Genomic DNA, 16,359 nt, shown 5'->3' with positions numbered 1-16,359 from the left:
CCTTGCAGGATCAGAATCAAAGTTTATCAAATCTCAAATAGAGGAAAAAAGGAAATAAGAAATTGAAAATTAACGGATATTTCCTCAAATCAAATTCCAATAAAAGAATCCAGTGCAATTCATAATTAAGCAATTTGTGGCAAAGTGTGAAGTTGAAGAATATAAAGTGTCCCTCCAACGGTGAAAGGGACTAAGGACCATTTTCGTGCACAATTCTCAAAGTGTCTTTGGTAGTTCATTTGTCATGCCGCTGCTTATGCCTTGTGGGTCATTGAGGTAGGTCATGTCAAAAAAGCCCTAAATTGATGATAATGAAAATGTTGATGTTGATGTTGACGATGACGGTGATGATGGAGTTGGTGGTGATAGTGATGCCGAATACAAAGATTACGGTGACGATAATGATGATGATTTGTGGTAGTCAAAAATGTCTCGTCATTTCAACGATAATTCATTTTGCCTGTCAAAAGTGTTTGAGTGTGAGTGTGAGCGAACGAAAGAGTGACTTGGTGATACTCCCACCCCACCTTAACTGTGCACTAAAACTGTGATTGTCAGAGAGTGAGAGCGAGAGAGACATAGAGACGGACCTCAAATGATTAAACGATATTTATCCGTTACAAGTGGATTTCCGACTATTTCCGGTTGTGCTGAGACAACGCCAGTAATGGCATGTCCGTTTATTTTTTCGACTTGATGAAGGCTGAAACTGGGACATGGACGTTTAGCTTCGGTCTGCTTACTTTGCATAATTGGCTTCCTCTAAGCATGATGCCTATTCTAAAACGAATGAATTTTAAATAAATTTGGCAAAGTGATTTTTAACTTTTCGAAAAGTTTGCCAGCGATAAGCATGGCTATCTGCTGTGCAGTTTTAAATAAAGTGATTACTTTTACAATAGCCAAGAAATAGACCCCATTTGGGTATGTGTGTGTGTGGCATTTGTACACTTTTTTTTGTTATTGCTATTGTTTCAATGTCTATTCCATGATTCGTTGTTACATTACCTTTTGTTTTCCCACATACACCAGAGGGTGTGTCTTAATGTCCTGTCCGTCCGTCCATCCATGCATCCAACCAGCCAGCCAGCCAGCCATCCATCCGCCCCACCATCAACTACTGTTCGTGTGCAAGTGTAGAGTCATTCAAAACAAAACCGCCTTACAAGGCAGCAAGCATCCATCCTTTCGTTTAGTTGGTGTGTGTGTGTGTGTGTATTTTGTTTTGTTTTTATTGTTGTGTGCATATTTGATCAGTTGAACTATACATGAGCATAAATATCGAAAAGTTATTTCCATTTGTGAATTTCCAATTGCAAGTCCATTTGAAGATTAAAAAATTTTGTTGCCAAAAAAGGTATTTCATCCAAAGCGGACTTTAATTGAAGTGAATATAGAAAAGTGAACAAGTGATTTATGGCATACGCATTGTGCATTGTGTATAAAACATAAAAAAGAAAACAAAATATTTATGAAATATTTAAGAAAATTCTAGTGCTGTTGAAGAATTCAAGCCAATTCGAGAAGGTACGGAAAATAACATAAAACGGGCAAATGGACAAATCAAGGAAGAAAGGCAATAACTCTTTAGTTTAATAAATTGTCTATCATAACGGCATAGAACTCATATTCTCAAGTAATGAAAAACAAACTAATAGTTCAAAAAATTTTGTGCAAAAATACATTCATTTTAATTTTTAGTGAGGATCAAATATCTGCAAGTTGCAAATATCTTTTGCAAGTTGCAAATATCCTATATCGTTTTATACCCGGATATACGAAAATGAAAAATTCTCATAATTGAACATTGCAGAAAATTATTTTCCAGCATAAACACTAAATGAATATTGAAAACAATGAATTAATCATATCTATCCAACGGCCAAAAGTTCATATAATTTGTGTAAAAAATGCTTGTTGATAAGGATCAGTAATTACTTTTGATGTCAATCAGACTTAAAACATATTTCCAAGACAATTTCATCCATAGAATTGGAATAAACTAACACAAAGAAACGGTAGGGTAACATCTCTCATATTAATGAGTGCTGTCCGACTAAAACAGAATCCTATTGCCGAAAAAGCCGAAAAATTCTTCAATATTTGCAATGTCACTCTGTAGCACAAAGCCTACCGATTTCCCTTGGGATATGTTAATGCATTTCATATGGCCGTAGGAAACTGTGTAACGACCTTGTAGCTGAAAGATAGGATATATCGGACTATATATGGCCGTACTTCTTAAGTGACTTTTTATGCCGTTCTTCTAAAGTGACTTTTTTGCCCTCCGGTATGAATTATTACAAATAGATGAAACTAATGTCGATATTATTGGTCCGAATATATCTTTAAAAGAGGCTATCAATACATTGTGCGACTTCTTGCTCTGCTCTGGCATTTTAGATCGAAATAAATTACAAGCCTACTAAAGCACTAAATCCTCGTATTTTTAGTTTTTTCTTAAAAATATGTGCAAAAGCTGCACTATCCAGGAAAATCCATAATTTAAAATTTCTCTGGTGTACGAAAATTTGTTATTCAATACAACAAAAATGTTTGCTAAAACAAAAGATTTTGTTTGCTGATAAAGCGAAAGCATATGTGACTGCTGTTTCAACAAGCGTATTGGTGCTGTTTAAGCAATCATTGTCACTTCAGCTAACAAAGTCTGCTGTTTAAAATACAAAAATCAGCTGAAAGATTAAAAAAATTTATGAGGAAATGAACAAATTTTTTACGTTTTTTATTTTATACTTTTATTTCTGTTTGTATTTTGCGGCCGGTGATGCGTTTTGATTACTTTGGTCATTTTTTACAAAGGGAGTCGTGCTAATGACCATCACAAAATTAAGTTGGGAAAGAAGATTTTAAATTGTGGAATAGTACTGAAAGGAAATAACCTGGTCAACAGATCCTTATACACATAGACATTGCGGCCATTGGTACTCAATTTCGAAAGGTAACGAAAAATCTCTCGTCAATTTTTTGTACTACTAATTCCCACACTTTCGAAGCTACTGACTTGTAGCTCATTTCTACCTATATCGATATTATATAAAAACAAATAAAAAGGCGTTTAATTCGTCCGGGCCGAACTTTGGATACCCACCACCTCGGGTATATATGTAAACCACCTTTCGTCGAAATTCGGTATAAAATGTATACCTTATGGCCCATTGCAGCTATATCGAAATATATTCCGATCTGGACCAAAAACTAAAAAGTACAAGTCATTGTTCAATTGAGTATAACAAAATATTGGTTTTTTTAGTAGCTATATCTAAAAATAATGGAGGCCACCGTAGCGCAGAGGTTAGCATGTCCGCCTATGACGCTGAACGCCTGGGTTCGAATCCTGGCGAGACCATTAGAAAAAATTTTCAGCGTTGGTTTTCCCCTCCTAATGCCGGCAACATTTGTGAGGTACTATGCCATGTAATACTTCTCTCCAAAGAGGTGTCGCACTGCGGCAAGTCGTTCGGACTCGGCTATAAAAAGGAGGCCCCTTATCATTGAGCTTAAACTTGAATCGTACTGCCCTCATTGATATGTGAGAAGTTTGCCCCAGTTCCTTAGTGGAATGTTCATGGTCAAAATTTGCATTTGCATATCTAAAAATAAACCGATCTGAACCATATACAACACGGATGTCGAGAAGTGTCATAAATCAGTGTAAAATTTCAGTGATTTCGGGTTATAAATGCTCTCTTTAATGGGGCCAAGACTTTAAATCGAGATATCGGTCTATATGGCAACTATTTCCAAATCTGAACCGATTTGGACCAAGTTTCAGAAAAATGTCAAAGAGCCTAACACAACTCACTGTCCCATATTTCAGCGAAATCGGACAATAAATGCGTCTTTTATGGGGCCAAGGCTTTAAATCGAGAGATCGGTCTATATGGTAGCTATATTCAAATCTGGACCGATTTGAGCCAAATTGAAGAAAGATGTCGGAGGGTCTAACACAACTTACTGGCCCAAATTTCAGCAAAATGGGATAATAAATGTGGCTTTTAGGGCCTAAGACCCTAAATCGGCTGATATGTCTATATGGCAGCTGTATCCAAATCTGGACTGATCTGGGATCAAGAATATATATATTTTATAGGATCGGAAATGGATATTTCGATGTGTTTCAAACAGAATAACAAAATTAATATACGCCCATCCTTCGGTGGTGGGTATTAAAACCCGTATGGAATGTAAAAAGCCACAAAGAGGTACATTTCCATTTGCCTACTGGTCCCCTTCAAGAATCCCTAAATCTTGCTTAGTCAAATTTTGTTTGTGTCTTCATCTCCATTAGCCTACTGATAAATTTTGGGCTTCCTATGTATTGCCCTTTTTACTCGCCGTTTCTGCGAGGAACCCCATTTGTTTGATTTTTATAATAGTTTTCCTTTTCACGCAACAACAACAATCCATCTCCCGTTTTCAGTAAAGTGTTTCATAAACCCCGTTTAAGCTGCTCTTTAAATCCGGATTTATTGGCTCGATCATCTGTTTTCCCTTTATAAAATCAGCCTTAAATCTGGATTTAATGAGCATTGTAAACGGGGTTATACCTACTTGATGCTTATGACGCATGTGTTCTGTGTATAGTATACAATATCAAAACTATTTTGCAAACAGCGTGTCCCATAAACAGCAACATCAGTATGTGCAGTGCGGACCCATCATAAACTAAACAGCAGCCATTTTTAGCAAACAACTTACTTTATAGCTGTCAGCCTGCTGTCATAAATTGCAGAACTACTGCTGTAAAGCAGAACTCCTGCTGTAATAGCAGCAAAATAACTACTCACATTCAGCAGACAGTGTTTGCTATTGTATTTTCAGCAGCCTTTTTTCAATGAGCGCAGGAACTCGGATAATCGAGGTCCGACTGTACATTGTGCATATGGAATTTTTAGGAGATCACTTTTAGAATAGTTTTCCAGCCAAATCCGGCTTTTCTTCTCTACAAATCCCGCTTCAGTGACAAATTGGAATGATCATATTAATAATATTAAATCGAAAAATCTGCCGTTTGAGAACCGGTAGAAATAGCTTTTGGAAATTTCGGATGGTTAGAGCTGAAATGTTATCGAGACCAAAAAAATTAAATTTTGTTAAAAAAAATCAAATTGAAATTGTTATAAAACAAACACCAATAAAGATATCGTTCCAATTTGCGCTGATCTTCTTTGAATTGCAGGCCCCTGTATGTTGATTTTTATACCCTCCACCATAGGATGGGGGGTATACTAATTTCGTTATTCTGTTTGTAACTACTTGAAATATTCGTCTGAGACCCCATAAAGTATATATACTCTTGATCGTCGGGAAATTTTATGTCGATCTAGCCATGTCCGTCCGTCCGTCTGTCTGTCGAAAGCATACTAACTTCCGAAGGAGTAATGCTAGCCGCTTGAAATCTTGCACAAATACTTCTAATTAGTGCAGGTCGGTTGGCATTGTAAATGGGCCGTATCGGCCCATAACCTGATATAGCTGCCATATAAACCGATCTTGGGTCTTGACTTCTTGAGCCTCTAGAGTGCGCATTTCTTATCCGATTGGAATGAAATTTCGCACGACGTGTTTTGTTATGATATCCAACAACTGTGCTAAGTATGGTTCAAATCGGTCCGTAACCTGATATAGCTGTCATAAAGGGTGATTTTTTTGAGGTTAGGATTTTCATGCATTAGTATTTGACAGATCACGTGGGATTTCAGACATGGTGTCAAAGAGAAAGATGCTCAGTATGCTTTGACATTTCATCATGAATAGACTTACTAACGAGCAACGCTTGCAAGTCATTGAATTTTATTACCAAAATCAGTGTTCGGTTCGAAATGTGTTCATTCACCGTAACGTTGCGTCCAACAGCATCTTTGAAAAAATACGGTCCAATGATTCCACCAGCGTACAAACCACACCAAACAGTGCATTTTTCGGGATGCATGGGCAGTTCTTGAACGGCTTCTGGTTGCTCTTCACTCCAAATGCGGCAATTTTGCTTATTTACGTAGCCATTCAACCAGAAATGAACCTCATCGCTGAACAAAATTTGTCAAAATTTTGGAGGGTTTATAAGATTCGGCCCGGCCGAACTTAGCACGCTTTTACTTGTTATAAATGGTATTCTGAGGCGAAGAAAGGGTTTTCCATTATGAATAACGATTTGATTTCGATGTTTGATAAGATTAAGAGGTTCCAGCAGATGTTCAAAGATTTTAAGTGACCGGAGAACATATCTCCTAGAAGGAAGAGGCTTGCGCCAATCTAGCCTTCGATTATGCCTGGGTTAATACACCTACCACTCCGGATGTTCTGGATATTTTTGCCAACATTGGCGATTCGATGTCGGACCCGCCTCTTTTGGGAAACGCGTCTACGACAGCTTCGTCGGTACTGGATAATTTGGCAACTCCGGTTATTCGGGTGGTAACCGCCGACGTTGATGCGCCATCGGGTTCCCTCCTGATGACGTTAATGCTCCAGTGTCATTTACAAATTATTAGATGAACATGCGATTTAGCTCAATAAATGATATTATTTTGGTTCTTGGTGCCTGGTATTTTTCGGAATATAGTTACTGAGTCTGGTAGACTATTCCCAACTTCTGTGGGAATATTCGTCGCTTTCTTTGATACAATTTTCGAACTAGGTTTGTATCAATTATACCCGGTTCGTAACATTGCTGTTAAATTATTGATCTGTTATTTTGCAATCATTCTGAATTCAATGTATCACGGACTATCCCCTTCGGTACTCCAAACGATGGCTATCATCCAACGTTAAATGTCCGCTTAAGGTTTATTATTGTGTTCAATTCTAATGATCACGCTTCCGGTCGTGGATTTCGCTTCAAGGACACAAAATTTCAATTTACTTTGTAGTACCCTATCCCGTATTTATTGGCCAAATTTTTGTGGGGATATTTCGGACCATTCGTCGGTTTTCACTGGCCTTCTTAAATCGTCTTTTTCTTTATACATATCTGTGTCACGACGTGAATTAACTACCTCTGGGCCACTTTGGTTTACAAATGATCTACGACGTCTACGAAACTGTAAAAATAGGAATTATGTTAAATATATGGAAGCGAGATACCGATATAACGAGATGAATTAGAAATGCTACGCTGAATATTTATTGTACATCGCATGAGGTTTAAATTGAATGCTGATCCTAAAAGCTTTTATAATTTTGTCAACTCGACGAGAATGACTGCAGGCTTACCTAGCTATCTGCGGTTTCGCGATATTCGAGACTCTGCTTGCATATTTTTTTTTCAGTCGACTGACGTGGAATCCCCTCGTGTGCTGTCTGATTACCCATATAATATTCGATCTTGTTATTTCATCTCTAATATAACATTGACATACGATGAGGTTTTCGCTGGATTGAAGTCCTTTATGTGTAGGTATTCTCCTGAACCCGATGGCGTATCATCGGCTATTTTGGAGTATTGTGCGAGATTGTTGTATATGCCACTGACAGATTTATTTAACTCTTCGCTAGCGCGTGCTTGTTTTCCATCGATTTGGAAGGGGAGTTACACAGTCCTTCTTCATAAGAGTGGCAGTAGGTTTGATATAGAGAACTGCAGAGGAATTGCTAAATAAAATGCCGTTCCAAAATTACTTGAACAAGTGGTTACGCGTAGGCTTCCCCACAAATTTTGGCCAATTATTTCAGAAAGTCAACATTGATTTTTAAGAAATAAGTTGGCGGCTACGTACCTTTTTGAGTTTTCATTTTCATGTGTCTGAATCATTACCACGAGGAATTCAGATAGCCGTTATATATATTGATTTTATCAAGACATTCGACACGGTTGATTATAGGATTTTACTTCATAAGCTTAACTTGACGGGGTCCCCCCGGGAATCTTGAAGTGTATATCATCTTATCTTTCGGATAGGTATCAAGGGATCTCGTTTAAAGGGAGCGAGACGAGATGAAAAATGGTTACGTCTGGTGTTTCGCAGGGTAGTCATCGTGGGCCCATTCTATTTGCTCTATATTTTAATGATCTTCCGTCTATTATTCGATCTTTAAAGATATTGATGTATGCAGACCATATAAAGCCTTTTTCGTACATTTGTTCACCTTCTGATTCTATCGAAATAAAGAACGATTTTGAGAGGCGGATAGAATAGTGTGATATTAACTATATGGACCTTAATGGGAAGAAATGTAAGAGTATGTCCTATTCAAGAAGGTTTGCGTTTCCGACTTCGTATTGTATATGAGATTATGTTCTTCAGATTTAGGAGTTTTGTTTCAAATTAAGATTAATTTTTATGATGACATTGATTCTTGCGTTGGGAAGGCAATGTCTACACTATATCGAAAGATCGACACAAAGATCGAAAAGGCTATATACCTCTCTTGTTCATCCTATTTTGGAATATTGTTCCGTTGTGTGGTCTCTATGTTATGATTGTCACATTGATAAAGTGAAGTCTGTCCAGAAGAATTAGCACTAAGGGGCTTAGGATGGAATGGTTTTATGGATCTATCTCCATATCTGATTCGACTAAGTTAATTGACTTACCACTTGTGAAAAGGTGTCGCATGTTGGATATCGTGTTCACGGTAAAGTTTGTAAATGGTGAAATTGATTCTTATTTCTTAATTGGACATTTGCATTTCAATGTATCAATCCGGCTTATAAGATATTATGTTCCATTAAGACTACCTTTGGTAAGACGCAACTGTGAAACATATACTCCGTTTTTACGCATAACTAAAGAGTTTAATAATTCATACCACATGTTTTGCATCTCTGATACAATACCTATAACAAAAAGAGTTATCTTTTTTGTATCCTAACTTGCTCAAAAGGGTTGCCAACTATGCTCAATAAGCTGCCGTTTCAAGCTCTTGTTTACTAAGTGGACGTACTGCTGTATTCTGCTACACACCTTCTGTATCTTTATACATGTCGTACTACCACACCCTTGTTCCTGTTTCATCATTTCATTCGAATCCCGTCTATGGACTTTTCATGCTTTCTGCTACGATCATTGTTCCTGCCTATAACCATATTGAAGGCTATCGTTTCTCTTAGCTCCTGCTTCTGCGTCCTGATGGGACAAAATCCGTCACTGCGGATTCGACAACGTTGGCGATTCCATCTGTATACGATACTGCGGATTTGACAACGTTACAGATTCCATCCTGAATCCGTTATTGCGGATTCGTGTGTGTCTACTGAGCGCTTGTGCGTGAATGCAGAAACCGCTACTGCGGGTTCATCGTTATTTTATTCGTCTTCGGAATACAGAGATGCTTAATCTGAATCCATTACTGTGGGTTCGGCGATTACCGTGCTATATAGACTTTAGCCTATCTCTATGGGTGAATGTGGGCGTACTTGTGCTGTTCGTTAATTTGCATCTTCCTGATTATATTTAATCGATATTATAAATGTAATGTAATATTTTTATATGGTGGACTTACCAGGTCTAAAGTCGCATTGACAGGGCCAAATTATCTCCATACATTATGCCCATACATTCTCTGACTTCTGAATATATCCCACCGTAATAGGTCTTGAGAAAAGAATCTTCCTAGGCCTAGGCCTCAGATGTGTCCTTCACGGAGCTGCAGGATTTGTTCTGAGCCTTTTTAGCACGTCCTTTTACTTTCTTAGCTCAACCTTGTAGAAGTTCCAATCGTGGTGCTCTTGTAGCTTTAGCCTTGTTGAAGAGTATACTGCAGTCTTTACTTAGACCAACCAGCTCTGGGGTCCACCATGGCTGTCATTGGTTACCCCTTGGCTTGACATTAGGACAAGATGACACAAGCGAGACATTCAGGGCCTTCGTGATCCACTTGACCGTTACGTCTATATCCTCCGCAGTTTAAACTTCCTTTTCTGGTTTGAAAGGGATAGACGTCCTAATATAACTAATATAACGATGATCACAGAAGCTGTGGTCATCCAACACTTCCCAGTCGCATATTCTAGCGCTTATATCTTCCGATGAAAAGGTAATATCTAGTACCAACTGCCTGTTCCTGGTCGGTTTGTCCCCTTTATTGCAAATCGCCAGATTGCAACTTGTAATATATTCGATAAGCAAATCACCCATTTCGTTGACATCCGAACTTCCCGATATATGGTGATGTGCATTAGCATTTCATCCTTCCCTGCAGATGCGGCTTCAAGCAGCAACTTAAGGTTTAAAGGGGGCATCTCTGAATCAAGTTCAAGGCTGGTTACTACTGAATTTGAACAGAAATTTTGTACAACGGCTTCTCTCATGACCTACAACATACGTGTCTTATATGGTCTGAATCTATCAATAGCTTGATACAGCTCCCATATAATCCTATCTCCTGATTTTGCTTCTTGAGCCCCTATGAGGCGCAATTCTTATCCGAGTGAACTGAAATATTACACAATGACTTCTACAATGTTCAGCATTCATTTATGGTCCGAATCGGACTATACTTGATATAGCTCCAATAGCATAATAGTTCTTATTCAATATTATTTGTTTGCCTAAAAAGAGATATCGCGCATAGAACTCGACAAATGCGATCCATGGTGGAGGGTATATAAGATTCGGCCCGGCCGAACTTAGCACGCTCTTACTTTTTGAATTTCTCAACAACAATTGAGATATTTTCTATATTTTAATAGCAAAAAATGTGCCAATTTTAAGTTTTAATTTTTAGTTTCTGCTGTTACAGCAAACATTTCTAAAAACTTTTTTTTTTTTCTTAACAAATTTTTCTGAGTGTATGGTATTCAACATCCAAGCCAAGTATGGCTGGAATCGGTCTATAACCTCAAATGGCACCAATAGCAAAGCAATTCTTATCCATTATCCTTTGGTTGCTATTAAAGAGATACCGGGCAAAGAACTTGACAATTCCGATCCATGGTGGAGGGTAAATAAGATTCGGCCCGACCGAACTTAGCACGATTTTGTTTGTTCTGAATTGCCATGAGATAAAATTTCTACGAGTATTCTACTGATTGGAACTTTGATATATCTGGTAACACTAGGTGCATAGACCTCAAAACGGAGGGTTTCACCAAAGGGCAGGTATGACTGCACCAAAATCCAAGACTTTGCTTTCGATGGCCAAAGCAGAACTCCCACTCATGGAATTCTTCATAGATAAGCGTATGATTATGACTAAAGGTTGCATGGATCGATTTCTATAGAATCTGTGCTGACGTCGAATAAGAGGAAGTTTCAGAACACCTGCCCAGCAAAAAGAGTTCCCTTTTAGGTTCTCATTTCTTTGAAGACATGTCTGCTTAAGCGGATATAGAAATGTTGAAGTTATTTGAATTTTAACACCGCATGATGCAGTATTTGGCATTCACAATTGAGATCACTTCAGGAAGCATCCAGTTTTGAAGAAAATTAACAAAAATGTGTTTTATGACCATGGAATGAAAAATATTGGGGTAGAATAAAAAGGCAGTCTGCCATCATACTCACTTATACGTTATCGTCCGTTGCGATACTACAGGAAAATATGTCGTCTAGTTCCTACCGTTGAACCATCCAGATCGCTTTAAAAGCTTTATAACTTCCGAATATTCACTTCCACTAAATCAGACAAGTTTCAAGGAAATGAGACCCTAAAGTGTGACACCTTCTGACTGCCTCGACCTCAGTCTGTCAGCATGTTTTCCGATCAGTGAAAGCTCCCTTAGCCTTTTTAGCAGTGGTCGCAGCAATTTGTCTAGCCAAAATGTCCAGAGGTATTAGATGTAGCATTAAATTCAGTGCATCAGATGGTGTTGTCCTTAGTGCGGCTTCGATGCATTGGATCCGGTTGAGTACTGAACAGTCGGCTTTCGAAGCGTCATTCACCAGACCACAACACCATTTAGCATTATAGGTCTATCAACTGGAGTATATACCCAGTGAGTGACACGCCTTCAACGTTTTTCGACACCTGAAGAAGCGGTTGATGCGTACAGAATGCATATTTTGGAGATACCTCAATCAGAGTGGCAAAAGTGCTTTGACAAACACATGCAAAAGTGTATAGATCTTAACGGGAAATATTTTAAAAAACAATAAAGCGATATTCGATAGTTAATATTTGTTTATGTTTTTTAGTCCCGAAATATAAATGGCAAGCCTCGTATCTTTCACCCGATATGTATTTTTATAACTGAAATTGACTTAATTCAAAAGTTTTACATATTTAGTTAATGTATTGTTGTGAATTTCATTGAAATTGTGCGAAATTAAAAATAAGTTAAAGATCTCAAATAGCGAGATCGGTTTACAATGCAGCTATATCCAAATATCAGCCGATCTGGTGCTGCGGAGTCGACCAGAGACTAGGTTTTGAGAGGTACGGAGTGGAGTAGGCGCAGTAAGCCTACTCAACTTCGAACTGGACTCCGAATTTGATTAAATACTCTTATCCGAAATCGGAGTCAAGTGTCAGGCTTAGGTCCATGTAGATCCTATGGGCAGAGAAAATAATAATAATAAATATTAAGCCTTTTATGGAGGTTCTTCTTCTTGGCGATTGTAATGGGGGAGCTGTAAGGACTGTGCCATGGTTCAATCTAACCCCTCGCCAGTAGGTCATTAATCTTCAAATGGATAACGGTTACTTGCAGCGTTAAGTAGTTTGAATGGCCCTTCGTCTTTCAAATAAATACTATGCACAGCCATCCATAAGACTACATGCAAATCGTTGAAATGCTGGAACTCCTGGCTCAGTAAGTCGTTGATTTTTGTCTGCTGCTCGTCGGTGTATCCGCTACATCGATTATCTGGCTGGACACCTCCGATGTTGGCTGCGTCTTAGGCTGGGGTGTGCTTGTGGTGCTTACACTGAGAAGAATATGACGGCCACGCCAACGTACCGACAAGCCCTCGTTTCCATTACTGGCAAAACTACTCGTTAGTCCGTCGATGGTGATGACGGTGGCACATTTTTGGAGAAATTACTTTATTTGAGGCATCTTTCATAACTAGGAGTTCTAATACTAGACAGCAGCTCCCAGAGTTACAGAGAAATGAATTGTTCGCTTGAGCCGCCAGCCAAGTCAATGGTAATTTCCACCGGCTTTTGATCAATCGTATCTTCTAGGGAATGTGCGAGTGTAGTACTGATGAAGCACCTCGTTGCCCCCGTATCTATCGTGACAGTGACTGGTCGGCCCAAGATAAAGACAGTGGTCACCAAGCGTGTGTTGTCTACCACTAAGCTGCTATCTATTGCAAGGGAAAATTCTCTTGTGGACCCGCACCCCCTTGGTCTGCACGGCCACGGCTGTAGTCTCTCGGATAGCTTCGGCAGCAGTGAATCGGTCGACTCCAACTTAACCACACATTCAACAAAATAGCACCTCCGCATTAGGGCAACGTGCGGATTTAATCGATGATTGGTGACCGGGGTGGTAATGTTCCCTATCTGGGGGTGTAAGCGTTGGCATAGCTTCGATGTCCTTTGTCATATCCAGAAGATCGTGCAGTACGATAAAACCCCTTCTGTGGATATATAATAGATATTACGGCTGCGTGTTCTTGAATATCCGCTCTAACTTCTGCTCTGCAGTGTAATCACTGTGTCGCATCAGGTTTTACATCATCATCATCACTTAGACCTTGAACGGCTCGCGCACCTTTTGGCAACGGCGACGGATCTCGTGATCCAGGTCCTCTCTGAAACGGGGAGCGGCATGACATCGCTGAGCGTGTCTACCGGTATGCCATACATAAAAGCTCCGCTACCAGCCCTACCTCACCAGGATCTCGTGACATATCTGAAGTCGGTTGTACCGCGGGCTCACTTCGCACTTTTGGCGACGCACAGTGGGATAGAACCGAAAAAACTATGAAAAATATGCCGTGTAAGAACGGCATATTAAAAGTCGAATATCCCCGAAACAAGAAGACATATTGTAAACTTTAAGCGATCTTTTTAGCAATTTTTGAGCAGAAACCGGAAAAAAAATTTTGGAAAATTTTTGAAATGCCGAAGTGACCCAATTTATAGGCCTGCTCAAAGCCGTTCAGACAACCTAGGACCTTGGAATTTTGTACACGATCTGGCTAATACCTCAGCTCTAACCATTCCAGATTTCAAAAAGATATCTCTACCCGTTCTCACACGTCATATTTTGTACTAGTTTTTTCGGTTCTATTCTACTGTGCGACATCTCGCGCACCTTTTGGCATCCTCCATCTGCACTTCACCCCGAAGTCGCGGGGGTTGCTGGGCTGGATTAGATTTCGGTGCGGTCGACGATAAAGGTACTGGTAGCTCGGACTCGGAAATCACCTCTAGCAGGTTAAGGGTTTTGAATTGCCTGTAACTCTTAGCAACATGGATTGGGTCTGGGGTTGCCAGTAAGCGGCAAAGTGTTTCCTGTGCTCTTCCACGGCACCATCAAATTCGCAACCGAACTCTCTGAGGTATTTGTTCATTTCTTACTTGAGTACGGAGAATCGTAATGTGGCAGCCATATTAAGTAACAACTATTACCACAGATTAAGTAACTACTATAATACCAACTCTCTGTATCTGTTAGGACGCCACTGTAACGAACATAACTAGCATTTTCTTTCTCTGCCAATGACACAAAAAATATCTGTAACTGACCCTACTCCCGGTAAGCCGTACCCAGCAACCGCGACTGCTCAAAGTAGCAGCTGTATTCAAAATAGCCCGTTCGTGAACCTAAACAACGTAAGGGTAAACAAAGAAAAATTCACTGACATCGTTACATTGTGTTAGAAATTTTCCGCGACTTATAAGGTATATACTTTTTAGGGCCTAAGATGGATATTTCGATGTGTTGCCAATGGGATAAAAAAGCGAACCTAGTCAAATGCATAGACTACAGTCGGATTGTACGAATAAATTTCATGACGCCATCCAAAATAGAATTTGAAGTATCTTCGCGGCTGTTATTATTGAATATCAACAGGTATCCATGACGTTGGCACAAACTCTTTATATGGATATGCCTGTTCTGCCAATGCTTTCTAACTATACGTTTCTGGCAACATTTCACCTTAAAATATCATACTCGACGTACACATTGCAAACACACCATGATCGATCTGGTTTCTCAACCCTCAAAATGGAGGCGATTCGTAGATCAATCAAATATACGTAAAAACTTGTTTTGTTTTTTCTTACAGAAGTTGATCTGATTTTCAAAAATTCCGCTGGTAAATGTCAATTAATTTGTGTATTGAAGACGCAAAATGGACATTCCTTCACATCGATTTTCAATACAAGTTGATCCAAGTGGACTTATTTTAATTGAAATTCTGACAAATGACAATTTGCAATATGCAGAATATTTGACTTAGCATTCATTAATTTTCGTTTGATTTACATAGAGGTTGTGGTCGGCAAATTCAATTTGTTTCATTTGACAAAATGATATTGCCAATATTTGGATGTTATTACTAAAAATACAAAACTAAATTTAACTAGATTTATGCACTTGCCTACATTCATTTATTACTCTGACATAGCTGATGATAGCGGGGATGATGATGAGGATGATGCAGTTGATTGCATTAAATCTTTCTTCCATTCTCTCTAAATGCTAAGCGTCACAATAATTGTGCATTGTGGATATGAACATCGATTTGTTTAGACAGATTTCAACAAATTAGCAACAAACCGAATGAAGTGTGAAGTACGGATGCCACATCCGCCATGGATAGTCATCCGGTGGTATTGCTGCCGGTAGTATGGTTGTGGTGTTGGTGTTGATGATTGTAGTACACCAACCACAAACATTTCACATTAGCAACTCATTGCATTTGGGAAGTATGGAGCTGTTGGTCTAATCTGTGAAATGGGTCTTAGCCAACAATGCTTTCAATTTAGATGCTTTGGTCCGAAATTATCTTGGAAACATTTCGAATGCATCAATGCTGTTATCTATCCTTTTGCATGCATGAAAAGCTGTTTACATTGCTGATAGATGGGTTGACCCATTATACTGCCATTTTCAAAATAATTAGGGATACTGTCATATGAGCTTTTACTTTCGAAGAGGTCCCCTCAATATCACAAACTAGAGTGCAATGAAAGAGTCCTACATATTTATGGAAACTATGTGTTTTAATACATAAGGTTCGATTGCGTTAAGTTGGCAGTAGACAGCAAACCACTGGAAAGAGACTATCAAATATGCCTTCTAGTTTCTTCTATGACACCAAACATATTGCTGTGAATAGTTTAAACGTTTTCGAATTTTCACACCCACCTATTCTGACCAGACTTTAAATAAATGAGAATCTAAAATAAAACTAAATCTGATTTCTAGAGCGTATACATAGATAAATTATATATGGATAAAGAATTTGAAATTCGCACAAAGACTGATTGGTAGCG

General features: G+C 38.9%; 1 protein-coding gene across 1 annotated transcript in view; it reads left to right on the top strand.

The window, feature by feature from the left end:
- Positions 1-16,359, top strand: part of LOC131996132 (uncharacterized) — a 212,053-nt gene that overhangs the window by 137,904 nt on the left and 57,790 nt on the right. The gene's annotated exons all lie outside the window — the stretch shown is intronic.

This window comes from Stomoxys calcitrans, chromosome 3 (assembly GCF_963082655.1).
Source record: "Stomoxys calcitrans chromosome 3, idStoCalc2.1, whole genome shotgun sequence".
Taxonomy (NCBI): domain Eukaryota; kingdom Metazoa; phylum Arthropoda; class Insecta; order Diptera; family Muscidae; genus Stomoxys; species Stomoxys calcitrans.
Note: the sequence above shows the minus strand (reverse complement) of the source record. Positions and strands in the feature narration are given on the sequence as shown.